We start from the raw sequence: 13,907 nt of genomic DNA, 5'->3' as shown, positions 1-13,907 counted from the left end.
GTAGGCAAGCATGGCTGAAGAATCCTACCTTAAACTTACGATGGATTGATTCATGTGTTAAATGTTCTAATTGTTGTGGGCTGAGTAAATTAATAATTTTAAATTGTTTAAACGACTCAGAAGGAGAGTGATATGGCATTTGTCCCCCTTCGGGGTTAAATGGCAGAGAGGGTCACGTGACCCAATTACCCAGTCAGGGTGAGGGGTCACTCTAGCAAGCACAGGCTTAGCTAACAGATCCCATTTTGGAGGTTAACTGGCAGCACAAGGCTGCCAAACATTTGTATTATTGTTGTAAATAAACATTTCAGTTGTTATGCACCTAACTGGTAAACCGGAGTTATTACATTAACACAACCTATAACTAAGGTGACTGAACACCTTGAAATTGTTTTGAGCTGATCAGAAAGAACCAGAATTAATTTCTAAAGGGGAATTCAGCCTGATTAAACTTCTTGAAGAGGTGACTGATGCAGTGGATAGGGGAATGTTTATGGGTGCCGTCAGTAATCTGGACCTCCAGAAGGCATTTGATAAAGACCTTGACTCGAAACTGCTCCCTAAAATCTAACTAATGGGGTAGAATTTTACATTCCTTCTTCAATGGGTTTGTAGGTGGGGGTGAATGCAAAATTCCTCAGCTGGGCTTCCCATTGGAGTTCCTCCTACTCCGAACTCCCCATAATTTTACATTGGGGCAGGTGAGGCCTCGGACAGCCTGCATGCCCTTTCTCTAATTATTATACCCAATTATTGATCACTTAATGGCTTGATTCCCACCCAGCATCAAATTTTAGGCTTTGAGAGTTTGGGATGAGTTCTGGGCAGCAGTAGGGGGGATGCCTGAAAATAATTGGGTTCGAGCCTCAGTTGGGAAGCTTCCATCTGCAGCCCCCTTTTAACCCCCTCCAATCCCTCCCCTGCCACACACACACACACTCCTCCCACCACTTTAAGGTCTGATAACTGCTGGATTGCCCTCACCTCTCACCCTGGCTGCTCTACAGACAATTTGATTGGCTGGCAGCTGTCTGGAGGTGGGACTTCCTGTTGAGTGAGGGGCAGGAGTGCAACTTCCAGCCAATTAATGTCAGTTGGAAAGTCAAATTACTGTTGGGCAGGCAGTTTCTTCAACTGACAGGATGGAAAACTCCATAATCCTAAAAATCCTGGTCCTGGGACTAAAGGCAAATGATTACGTGGTCAGGAAACTGGATGAGCAGACAGGGTCAGGATTGATAGGGTGGAACAATCAGTCTGTGGAACCTGTTTTCAGATCATAACTATACACTGATGACCTGTATCATGGGATAGAAAGCCACCTATCCAAATTTGCAATGACACATAGATTAGAGGCAGTGTAGATAGAGGCACAGCATTACAAACAGACATTTATACAATCAATGAATGCTTTGGCAAATTGATTTCAATATAGTCAAATTGGAGGCCTGTGGCCAGCAGTATGGCTCAGTGATTGGTGATGGGTCCACTGTTATTTGTCCATTATATTAACGATTTAGATGAGAGGCATGGTTAGTAAGTTTGCAGATTGGTGGTACAGCGGACGGTGAAGAAGGTTATCTGGCATGGCAATGGGATCTTGATCAATTGTGCCAGTAGGCTGATGAATGGCAGGTGCAGTTTAATTTAGATAAATGCGCAATGATGCATTTTGGTAGACTGAATTAAGGCAGGACTCACCCAGTTAATGGCAGGGCATTGGGAGTCAGAGTCGTAGAGGTTTACAGATGGAAACAGGCCCTTCGGCCCAACTTGTCCATGCCGCCCTTGCTTTTTTTAAAACCCCTAAGCTAATCCCAATTGCCCGCATTTGGCCCATATCCCTCGATACCAATTGTACCCATGTAACTATCTAAATGCTTTTTAAAAAACAAAATTGTACCCGCCTCTACAACTACCTGCTAGCTTATTCCAGACACTCACCACCTTCTGTGTGAAAAAATTGTCCCTCTGGACATCTTTGTATCTTTCCCCTCTTACCTTAAGCCCATGCCTCTTGTTTTAGACTCCTCTATCTTTGGGAGAAGATACTGACTGTCTAGCTGATCTGGGCCCCTCATCATTTTATAAATCTCTATAAGATCACCCTAAGCCTCTACACTCCTGAGAAAAAGTCCTCATCTATCCAGCCTCTCCTTATAACTCAATCCATCAAGTCTCGGAAGCAACCTAGTAAATCTCTTGTGCACTCTTTCTAGTTTAATAATATCCTTTCTATAATAGGGTGACCAGAATTGTATGCAGTGTTCCAAGTGTGGCCTTACGAATGTCTTGTACAACTTCAACAAGACATTTCAACTCCTGTATTCATTGTTCTGACTGATGAAACAAAGCATGCTGAATGCTTTCTCCACTGCTCTATCCAGCTGCGACTCCAATTTCAAGGAGCTATGAACATGTACCCCGAGATCTCATTCTTCTGTAACTCTCCCCAATGCCCTACCATTAACTGAGTAGTGTTCTAGAACAAAGAGATCGAGGGGCACAGATTCATAGATCCTTGAAAGTGGAGTCACAGGTGCACAGGGTGGTGAAGAGAGCATTTGACATGCATGGTTTCATTGGTCAGTACATTGAATACAAGAGTTGGGACATCTTGTTGACATTAGTAAGGCCACACTTGGAATACTATGTGCATTTCTGGTCACCCTATTGTAGAAAGCATATTATTAAATTAGAAAGAGGGCAGAAAAGATTTACTAGGATGCTATTGGGACTTGATGGTTTGAGAAATAAGGAGAGGCTGAATAGACTGGGACTTTTTCCCCCTGGAGCGCAGGAGGCTTATGGGTGATCTTATAGAGGTCTATAAAATAATGAAGGACATAGATAAGATAGATCGTCAACACCTTTTCCCAAAGGTAGAGGAGTTTAAACCTAAAGGGCATAGGTTGAAGGTGAGAGGGGAGAGATAGAAATAGATCCAAAGGGGCATTTTTTCACACAGAGGATGGTGAGTGTCTGGAATGAGCTGCCAGAGGTAGTAGTAGAGGCAGGTACATTTTTTCTTTTGAAAAGCACTTAGATTGTTACATGGGTAAAATTGATATAGAGGGACATGTTCCAAATTCAGGCAATTGGGACCACCGTAATGGTAAAAACTGGACGACATAGACAAGTTGCACCAAGGGGCCTGTTTCCACGCTGCAAACCTCTATGATTCTATGCCTCTCTAAATGTGAGATCATCCACTTTGGACTCAAGAGAGATAGTAGAAGGGTGCTTTGTAAACAGTGACAAGCTCAAAACAGTGGGACTCCAAAGAGACATTGGTGTCTAGGAAAACAGAGAACTAAAATGAGTTGATCAATTACAAAATATAAGCAAAAATGCTAAAATAATATAGCCCTTTACAAGGGAGCAGAAGTTAAGCTTCTGCCTTGCAACGTGCTGTTTAGACCATATCTCATGTACTGTGTTCTGGGACCCAACACATTCTGAATGTTATATTAACTTTGGATACAAGCATGATACCTGGACTCCCAGGATAAAATTATGGGTAGAATTCACACAAATATGGTTGTATTCACTGGAATTTAAAAGGTTAAGGGGGAATTTGATCAGAATTTTCAAGATTTTAAAGGGAATAGTGGATAGAGAGAAACCACTGCTGCTGAATTGGGAATCTAGATTTAGGGGTTATAATCTCAAAATTGGAGCCAAACATTTTGGAAGTGAAATTCAGAAATGCTTCCACGCAGAGAAAATATTTGGAATACTCTGCTGTAGATGCAGCATTTAGATGCTCGATCAGTCGTGAATTTTAAAACAGAGAATGATAAACTTTTGCTCAGCAAAACATCAAGAAATGGGAACAAAGGCAGGTGTGTGAATTTAGGTCATAGATCTACCGTGATCGCATTGGACGACGGAACAAGCTCAAAGATCTAAGTTGCGTATTGCTGTTCCTATGTGTTCCTAATGTTCTTAATTTTAAGTCAAGGTGCAATCAGTCAGTGAAAACATTTTTAAATATTTCAATTGGCATCTTAGGGAGAAAAAAAAATCACTAAAATGTCAGGCTTCATTACATAATTTAAAGCATTTAATTTTTCAGGAAATTTATTGATGTTTGTCGTTAAGGTACGTGTTATTTGACTTGTTTAGGATACTTAATTGTCTATAATTAAGAAAAGAGTTATGCTGATGTGAGCAGAGACACCCACTCAGCAAACACATCAGTAAGTACAATTGCAATAGAAAAACAATCTGCAGAGGCGGATGTAAATCATGTAGGAATGTCTGGTAATTCATGTTAGGTAACCTTCACAGTTTAACATCACAGTCAGTTTTTTTTAGCTTTGCTTTTGGTAAGAAGGCTAAAATTGAAATTTGATTAAAAATTGCGTGCTATTAAAGTTTGCTCTATTTGAACAAATAATTATTTTGTGCTTGTGAATAAATGTGTGTGTGTGTGTGTGTCTGTGTCTGTGTGTGTAGGTATCTTTGCAAAGTCCAAAGTTCTCTTCTCAGCTTTCATTTGCATTCTGGGAAATCTATTCTGGCAACTACAAAGTAGTTTGAGCAATTTTCACTTTAATGTTTAATCATGTGATCCATGTACCCAGCTCATGTCTAAATTTCATGCAGGAATGGAGGTGGAATGCACAGTGGCACAGTGGTTAGCACTGCTGCCTCACAGCACAGGGATCCAGGTTCAATTCCAGGCTTGGGTGACTGTCAGTGCAGAGTCTGTACGTTCTCTCCCATGTCCTTCCTCCCACTGGTTTCATCCCACAGTCCAAAAGATGTATTGGTTAGATGTATTAGCCGTGCTAAATTCTCTCTCAGTGTACCTGAACAGGCACTAGAGTGGAGCAACTAGGGGATTTTCACATTAACTTCATTGCAGCATCAATGTAAGCCTACTTGTGACACTAATAAACAAACTGTAAACGTACAACCCACAACTGAATGGTTAAAAAATGTGCACCTAGACAAACTGAAGGTTTTGCACATATTAGAAGATGGATAATAGAGGCAAAACTAACTGTGTACAATATCAGAAGGTGGAAAACTTCAATTAATCAGTCAGAAAGCAGCAATCAATTGGTAAATACCAGACTGATATCACTGAAGTCAATTTTTTGCTACCTCTTCTGATTCAATTCTAAACACTTCTCTGGTTCCACATTTTGTGTAGTTAGGCATCAACATGTAATTATTTGAATTTAGTTGATGATTTGAACATAATAGATAAGATTGTATAGCTAAAAGCTTAAGAGTTTGAACACTGAATGATTCTGTGTGTGGTGACCCTGAAGTTTGCAAGAGAGAGGTGACAGATCTTGACTTTGTGTTGGTGCAAAAATGGATGAGAGTGAGTCTGCAGCCCTTCAAGGTTTTTACTCCATTTACTTCAATGGGAGAGATAAAAAAAACTGCTGACTTGCCATTGCCCCACTTTATATGAAGGCACAAAGTCAAGGTCTAACTCAATTGATTTTTCAAATTGGCCAAGAGCTCTTTAAAAACAAACTTGTAAAAAGTCTTGATTAGCCATCAAGAAGAGGTAAACCTAAGTATAATGGGGCAGGTTTCAGAGGTCAGTAGCCCAGCCCTTGCAGTCATAAATAAGACTATTACAGAGCCATGAACTATGACCAATTTGAGAAAGTTTCCTAATAGGATAGAGCAATGCCAAGATGCTTTTTTTTAGTGATAATCCCAAGAGCAATTTAACTGCAATTGCAGACAGACGGCTGTTCATCTTCTATTTCCTTTCTCTCCACTCGTCTCAGTCTCTCATTCCCTTCTGAGCAGGACAGGTCACGAAAAAATACCTACAGCAGCAAATGGAGCTCACGTCTTATTGGAAATGAAACTACCTGATCATTTTAATTGATATAAATCTTTCTCAGCTAATATATTTGGCTCTTGTTTTGTTTGTAACCTGCAGCCTAGTGGCATAAGCAACACAGTGGTTAGCACAGCTGCCTCACAGCACTAGGGACCCAGGTTTGATTCCCAGTTTGGGTCACTGTCTGTGCAGAGTCTGCACATTCTTCCAGTGTCTCCATGGGTTTCCTCCAGGTGCTCTGGTTTCCCTCCCACAGTTTGAAAGATGTGCTGGTGAGGTGCGTTGGCCATTTTCACAGGATTTCCACAGTAACTTCATTGCAATGTTAATGTAAGCCTACTTGTGACACTAACAAATAATCTTAAATGGAAAAAAAACAGTATCTTAGTAAGTGGGTTTGACTGATCAACTATGTCCATCTGCTTCTAAATATGATTGCAAGGAGGTTTGACTATTAGTTTTATGATGACCATAAATGGAGTATCACTACTACTGCATCACAAAAAGAAAAAACCCCTTATGCTTAATCATTCCCTTGGACTGGATCAGCTAATTAATCACTCAGATCAATAAAACAAAGCAAGGCCAGCAATGTGAGACAATGGCTAGAATTCTCTGATGTTGCCTGCAGCTGAGATTCTCTGATTCCACTGCAGCGAATGGAGATTTGGTTCAGCGTCAAGTTCTCCATTCTCGCTGGTGGCAGGGTGAACGAGATTGGAGAATTCTGGCCGATATTGAGTATTACTGACTCAGTGGGTAAGATTATCCGATTTATTTGGCAGAGTGTTGTTTTGGTGAGCAGCCCACTGCTGGTGATGATGGGCTTTCGCGCAGCATTTTTGGCCACTTGTAAAACATATTATTTAGCATGGGTTTCATGCGACCTCTGTGGCGGGCAGACTAATTTGCCCATCCATCCCACCAGCAGCTGAGTGATTCAAATCAGCGGGGCACTCCCCCGAACTTGTTCAAAGTCCATTGATGGTTGCAAAGAAATCTGCCCCCAGATTCAGTGAGTCATTCCTTGGCAGAATGCTGGATGGTGGGGAGAAGAGGCACTGCATCTGGTATCTGTGAATAGGGAGAAGGCGCTTGAGCAAGATCATCACATGGGAGTCTGTGGTTCCGCTGATAAATGCCAGGACCCTATAGAGGAGGATGGACATCCGGTGCAAGAAGTGAATGAATGATTCCTTCCATTCTGCCAGGGGAAATAACTCTACACCTATCAGCACACACTCACTCACACATCCACTGGGAACTCACTTACTGCGACCTTCGGGGGCCCCACCACGAGCTCTCCCACACATTCCTTCATCTCCTTGTGGGTTCATCTCCTCATCGCTTCCCTGCTCCCAGTCACCAATCATGCATGCCAGGCCTCCTTGCTATCTGCCCTTCAGCACAGCTTGCAAACTGGCTCACGATAAATGGGAGAGATATCAGGCAGGCTGCGGTATGCCCAAGTTTAAAATCATCTTGGCATTTGAGGAGAGAGCCGTCCATATGGCCAGGGAAGAAGAGGACCACTCCTACAGAGAGGATGAGTTGGGTGCCAGAAAACCAAGTGAGGACCAAGCACAGCATCATCCATCACACCAACCTGCTTCTTTTGCCCTTATGCCCCTATCATGCAGAAAAACATCTCCCTTCTCTTACAGACACTCAGGGAAGGAGACCATTGCCTCCCCCAGACAGGCACAAGAGTCCACCTAAAACAACAAGGAGGGTGAGTTCTCAGAAGTGCAGATTAAAGAGGTGTCAGAGCTTTCACCTGCATCCTTCACTAGCATAGAGACTCGCACCTAGGTCAGACTTAGAAGTAGAGAGGCCTCGGGCTGACAATCTAGTGCACACCTCACTTTCTCTGATTCACAGCAGGGAGCGGCACAGACATTCCAGTTGGAGACACGGAATCTGCTGATCCCCCGTCAGTAACAAGCCTCTGGTTTCAGTCATGCCTCAGTTGCTGGAGCTTCAAAGGCAAAGTTGGGAACATCAGAAAGGGATGTCAGCTCTACTCTTCGGATCGGAACGCTGAATGGAGGAGTCCCAATGTCTTCTGTCTGAGCAAATCATGCCATCATTCTGAGGCAGCCAGGTCAATGCAGCAAGGGTGGTAGACACAGTGGAGACCTTGGTGCGTGACCTCTGTCCTGCACTGGTAGAGGGCATGAACTCCATGGTGCATGATGTCCTTTGGCCTTCAGACACATCACCCTAGTCCTTCACCCTAAGTGGCATGGCCTCATCAGGCTTCAAACCACACACCCACTCAACCCACCCACGTGCCCCTAGTGCAGTCCCATGATTTGATTTGATTTATTACTGTCACATGTATTAACATACAGTGAAAAGTGTTGTTTGTTGCATGCTATACAGACAAAACATGCCGTTCATAGAGAAGGAAACAAGAGAGTACAGAATGTAGCATTACAGTGATAGCTAGGCTGTAGAGAAAGATCAACTTAATGCAAGGTAAGTCCATTCATAAGTCTGACAGCAGCAGGAAAGACACTATTCTTGAGTCGATTGGTACTTGACCTCAGACGCTTGTATCTTTTTTTCCTAAAGGAAGAAGGTAGAAGAGAGAATGTCTGGAGCGCGTGGGGTCTTTAATTATGCTGGCTGCTTTGCCGAGGCAGCGGAACTATAGACAGAGTCAATAGATAGGGGGCTGGTTTGCGAGATGGATTGGGCTATTTTCATGACCTTTTGTAGTTCCTTGTGGTCTTGGGCAGAGCAGGAGCCATACCAAGCTGTGATATAACCAGAAAGAATGCTTTCTATGGTGCATCTGTAAAAGTTGGTGAAAGTCATAGCTGACTTGCCAAATTTCCTCAGCTTTCTGAGAAAGTAGAGGAATTGGTGGGCTTTCTGAACTATGTTCCCTGAGCCCCATAACCCACACCCCCCATCAACCTTTCAGGTGCCCTTTTGCCCCAGTAGCCATCATTGGCCCATGGCCAACGGTGCATTCATGTCCTGATTCCCTTTTGTGGCTGAGCTCACCTTACAGTCAGGAAGTCTTCACCTCGGGATCTACAATGCCAGTCAGGTCAAGTCATAGAATCAGAGAGCAATATAACACAGAAACAGACCCTTCGGCCCAACTGGTCCATGCTCGCCATTTACGCCATGGGCAAACATAGATGCAAAATCCCGAGCAGCGTAGAAATCATGTGCCGAGGACTTCTCCAATGTCTCAGCATGTTTATCCAGTGAGTAGATCAACCATAAGAACCAGGTTCAATTCGGGACATTATAGTTATCGTTGGTGTTCTGAACCAAGGATTGGAAAATTCACCCCTATCCTACACTTAAAAACCTGAGCTGGGAGTGTTCCATACCCACTCAGCGTGTCTAAACTGGAAAGGGTTCCACTCCCCAGCTCAAATATTCCTCATAGTGATGGGCACCAACTTAATGAAATAAACATGAACACAGCAGCTGTATAAGGTGCTGGCGAGGCCACACTGAGTACTATGTACAGTTTTGGTCTCCTTACTTAAGAAAGGATATACTGGCATTGGAAGAGGTGCAGAGAAGATTCACTAGATTGATTCCAGAGTTGAAAAGGTTGTCTTATAAGGAGAGTCTGAGTAGACTGGGTCTATAACTCATTGGAATTCAGAAGAATGGTGGGAAATCTTATAGAAACATATAAGATTGTGAAGGGAATGGATACGATAGAAGCAAGGATGTTGTTTCCATGGGTGGTTGAAACCAGAACTAGGGGGCATAGCCTCAAAATAAGGGGAAACAGACTTAGGACTGAGTTGAGGAGGAACTTCTTCACACAAAGGGTTATGAAACTGTGGAATTCCCTGCCCAGTGAAGCAATTGAGGCTTCTTCATTGAATGTTTTTAATGCGAGATAAATTTTTGAACAGTAAAGGAATTAAGGGCTATGGTGAGCAGGCAGGTAAGTGCATCTGAGTCCATGAAAAGATCAACCATGATCTTATTGAATGGCAGAGTAGGCTGGAGGAGCCAGATGGCCGACTCCTGTTTGTAGTTCTTATGTTCTTATAAAGAACAATCAATGACTGGGGTAAAAAGGCCACAAAAAAGAAATTTCAATTAAATTTCCTGACCACCAGTCAGTTCCTCCTCCATCAGTTTTCAATTTCAAACAGATTATGAATTATTCACATTGAATTTGCAGCAAAAGGATTCAACCAGAATCAACTCTTTTTAAGGTATTAAAGGATAAAGTGTATTTTGTCAAAGAAAATATTGAAGATCTATGGAACACATCAAGAAATCATTCTAAACTTATCCTCTTTTGATTCTGATACAATGTGTTTTTTTGCAGTCCTGACTTTAGAGCGGGAATATCAATGTTGAAATAACTTTCAACAAAATGGGATATTCGGGCAGAGAACAAAATCAATCCAAGTAACATTAGCAAACAGACGGTTTTATTCTTGCTGAGGTAAAGTAGGTTTGCCATCTGTTTTGGTCAACAGTTTTCATGATCCTAGAAAGCCACACTATCTGAGAAAGTGTGTACTCACCCATTCATTACCATTCAGGATTTTCCGGCTTCTCAGCTCCATGTTTCCCACCAGTGGGAGGTGGTGCATTGTCTGCTAATGACGGGGATCTCAGGTCCCGTCGCTGCCAATGGGAATTTCCACTGATGTTACCCCATGCCGGTGGGAAACACACGGGCAGCAGTGCACTGTTGGCAGGACTGGAGAATCTCACCGGTGTGACCAGACAGAGAATTCCAGCCATTGTAACTGAATTTGATGGATCTGATTGGTGAACAGATATGGCTGTGAAGTGAAGGTGCTAGTAAAAACTGACGGTAATGATAATGAATGATATTCAGCATTGAATGGATGATTGTCAGTATGAATGCAGTAGGTAGCATGTGCTATGTGAGTTAAGCAATGTTGTTTACCATGTAACAGGTATCTGGCTGGTGTTAGTATATGTCATCCAAAGACCTGAGTCTGCCTTAGTTTGATTCAAGCATGTACAGTGACGAATGCTCTGGATAGAGAAAGTAGTAAATGTAAGATCAGAATGGGAACATATATATGATTACAACATGCAAAAACTTGAACCGAAGGGCTGAATTTTACCTGTTTCCAATAGATGTATAACCTGTGGTGAATGTGGAGGGCATGTAAAATGGTGTGGCCACCTATTCCACCACCTTCCCACTCATCTCCAAGCTCACCCCATAACATAGGGTGTGATCTGGCATCAAAATCAGCCATATTAAAATGACAATTTATGACAGAATTAGGCTTGTTACCAAGCCTATTGGCCCAAATAATACGCTGTGGCGTGAGCAGCAAGGTGTGAACGGGCAGCCTGATTTTGAACCTCAAATGCTTAAGGGTTGGGAAGGAAGGGGATTGCCATATAAGAACATAAGAACATAAGAAATAGGAGCAGGAGTAGGCCATCTAGCCCTTCGAGCCTGCCCCGCCATTCAATAAGATCATGGCTGATCTGTTGTAGCTCAGTTCCACTTTCCCGCCCTCTCCCCATAACCCTTAATCCCCTCTCTTATCAAGAACCCATCAACCCGCTTCTTAAAAATATTTAGCGAGACAGCCTCCACCACTTCAACGGGCAGAGAATTCCAGAGATTCTGATCGCAGGGTGGTTTCTGTTTAGGATGAACTTCCCATATCTTCGTACCTGCTCCCTCTCTCAATCCCAACCTCTCCCATCCCACTGCTTCTATCTTAAACACTTCTAAACCCTCCTAGTCCAAGACGTTAGATTTATCTGCTCTGGTGATGCTCAGCCTTGGGCTGCTGTGTTCAGCAGCAGACCCGTAGAGGGCACTGGTGTCTTGATGGGGCTGCCAGGACTGATGGAGCAGCTGGCCATCAGATGGTCCGGCAGCTCCAGAGGACAGGGATTCTACTCCATTGAGGGGCAGAAGACTCACTCAACCATTGTTAATGAGCCTGCAGCACTTTGGTGCTGGGGGGCTGCTCCGTGAGGAGTCAGTCGGCTTCACATTGACATAGTTTCCACTGGGGGGGTGGGGAGGGAGGAACTATGCGGTCCATCCCCCCTGAATTATATACTCGTAATGGACAGGGAAGAAATTGCAGAAAAAAAAGTTCCCCGTTTTCCATCTCACAACTGACCAAAGACAGATACATTTTTAGGGAATCTTCTGAGTGCTGCAGCTCTTAAAAACAGGTTTTCTCCCAAGGTTTTTTTTGAAAGGATAACCATTTATTTCTTTACACCTGAAATGTGTCCACAACCACACCTGTTCACACACTCACAAACACTTACACTCACAGATGCACACACACATACTTACACACACACACACACACACGCACACACACTCTTCCAGGAAAAGAAGAGTCCTGGATCTCCCCCATGCCGACACTATAGTTAAGAAGTCCCATCAATGCCTCTATTTTTTCAGAAGACTAAGAAAATTTGGCATGTCAGCTAACAACTCTCATCAACTTTTACAGATGCACCATAGAAAGCATTCTTTCTGGTTGTATTAGGGCTTGGAATGGGTCTTGCTCTGCCCAAGACTGCAAGAAACTACAAAAGGTCGAGAATGTAGCCCAATCCATCATGCAAACAAGCCTCCCATCCATTGACTCTGTTTACACTTCCCTCTGACTTGGCAAAGCAACCAGCATAATTAAAGACCCACGCAGCGCGGACATATTCTCTTTCACCTTCTTTCATCAGAAAAAGCATGCAAAAGTCTGAGGTCACGTACCAACCAACTCAAGAACAGCTTCTTCCCTGCTGCCATCAGATTTTTGAATGGACCTACCTTGCATTAAGTTGACCTTTCTCTACACCCTTGTTACGACTGTAACACTACATTCTGAACCCTCTCCTTTCCTTCTCTGTGAAAGGTATGCTTTGTCTTTATAGTATAAGAAACAATATCTATCCCTGTATACTAATACACGTGACCATAATAAATCAAATCAAATCAAAGATGACAAAAGAGGTAGCATCGCCTGGGTCTTAAAAGTTCACTAATACTCTTGCTTCTCCTGAAATTAAATCTTGCAACATTGCAAGCCTGTGATGCATTTTTGCTTCACTAGATAAACCATGAATAAAAGTTGATGAAGCTGAAATTGTGGTTTTTACTGCCTTCAGATACAGGTTACTCTAATCTCATTTGTTGGATGCAATCAAATCCCTGTCATGAAAACCTGAATTCTCTGCCTGCTGATGGATATTAAGCAGGGGCCTGTTTTTCCACTGGTCTGGGGTGAGATCTTGAGCTCACATTTGCCACGCATAGGATTAGCAGCAGTGTCTCAATATCCAGTAAAACCCAGATTTCCACTGCCCCTTGCAGGCCACTTAATATAATTTATGCCTGTAATGGGTGACAGCCTGATTGGTATGCATTTCAATGCATTTCCATATTATTAAAGATGACCCTGCCCATATTTTCAAACTGCACTGATGTGACATCACATCAGCGAGGTTTACAGCAGGTTAACCCAGACGTGAACCTGTCGTGGCAATCCTCCCCTGGGTTTGTAAAGGTGTCTTAATCACCCCGTGGAGAAGGACACAGCCAGATAGTGCCCTGGCAATGTGCCCTGGCACAGCATCCTGGCTGTGCCGGGACAGATCCCATTGGGAACCTCATCGGAGAGGAGGGGGATCCAGTTATTCATGGCGGTGGTCGGAAGCAGCTGTGGGAGCTGGGTTTGCCTGCGATGGCTGTTTGGGTAGTGGAGGGAGTTGAGGGAAAGGGTCCGATGTTCTTGGAGAAGGGGGAGGGGTGGGGAGGTGATTTGCAGGTTTTGGGGCCCCTGGCACTGACTGTTGGCAGTTGGGTGGATTGTTAGTGGGGGGGGGGGAGGGGGCGGTCGTGGGGCCTCTGTCACGGACTTTCAGCAGGGGAGTAGGCCCCCTGGCACTGACTGTCGGCAGGGGGAGGGATTCAACGTTCAAAAGGGGTTACCGGTTGCCAGTGATGAATGTAGGCTCTGATCAGGATGGGTGTGAATGTTGGCTTTGATCAGGGAGGGTGGGTGAAAATGCCGGCCCTGGTTAGCGGGGGCCGGGGTGGGGTGATGGTGGTGGTGGTGAGATGTAA

Source organism: Carcharhinus amblyrhynchos, chromosome 10, assembly GCF_965287045.1.
Source record: "Carcharhinus amblyrhynchos chromosome 10, sCarAmb.v2.hapA, whole genome shotgun sequence".
NCBI classification, from domain to species: Eukaryota; Metazoa; Chordata; class Chondrichthyes; order Carcharhiniformes; family Carcharhinidae; genus Carcharhinus; species Carcharhinus amblyrhynchos.
The sequence above is the reverse complement of the archived record's forward strand: the minus strand, read 5'-3'. Positions refer to the sequence as shown.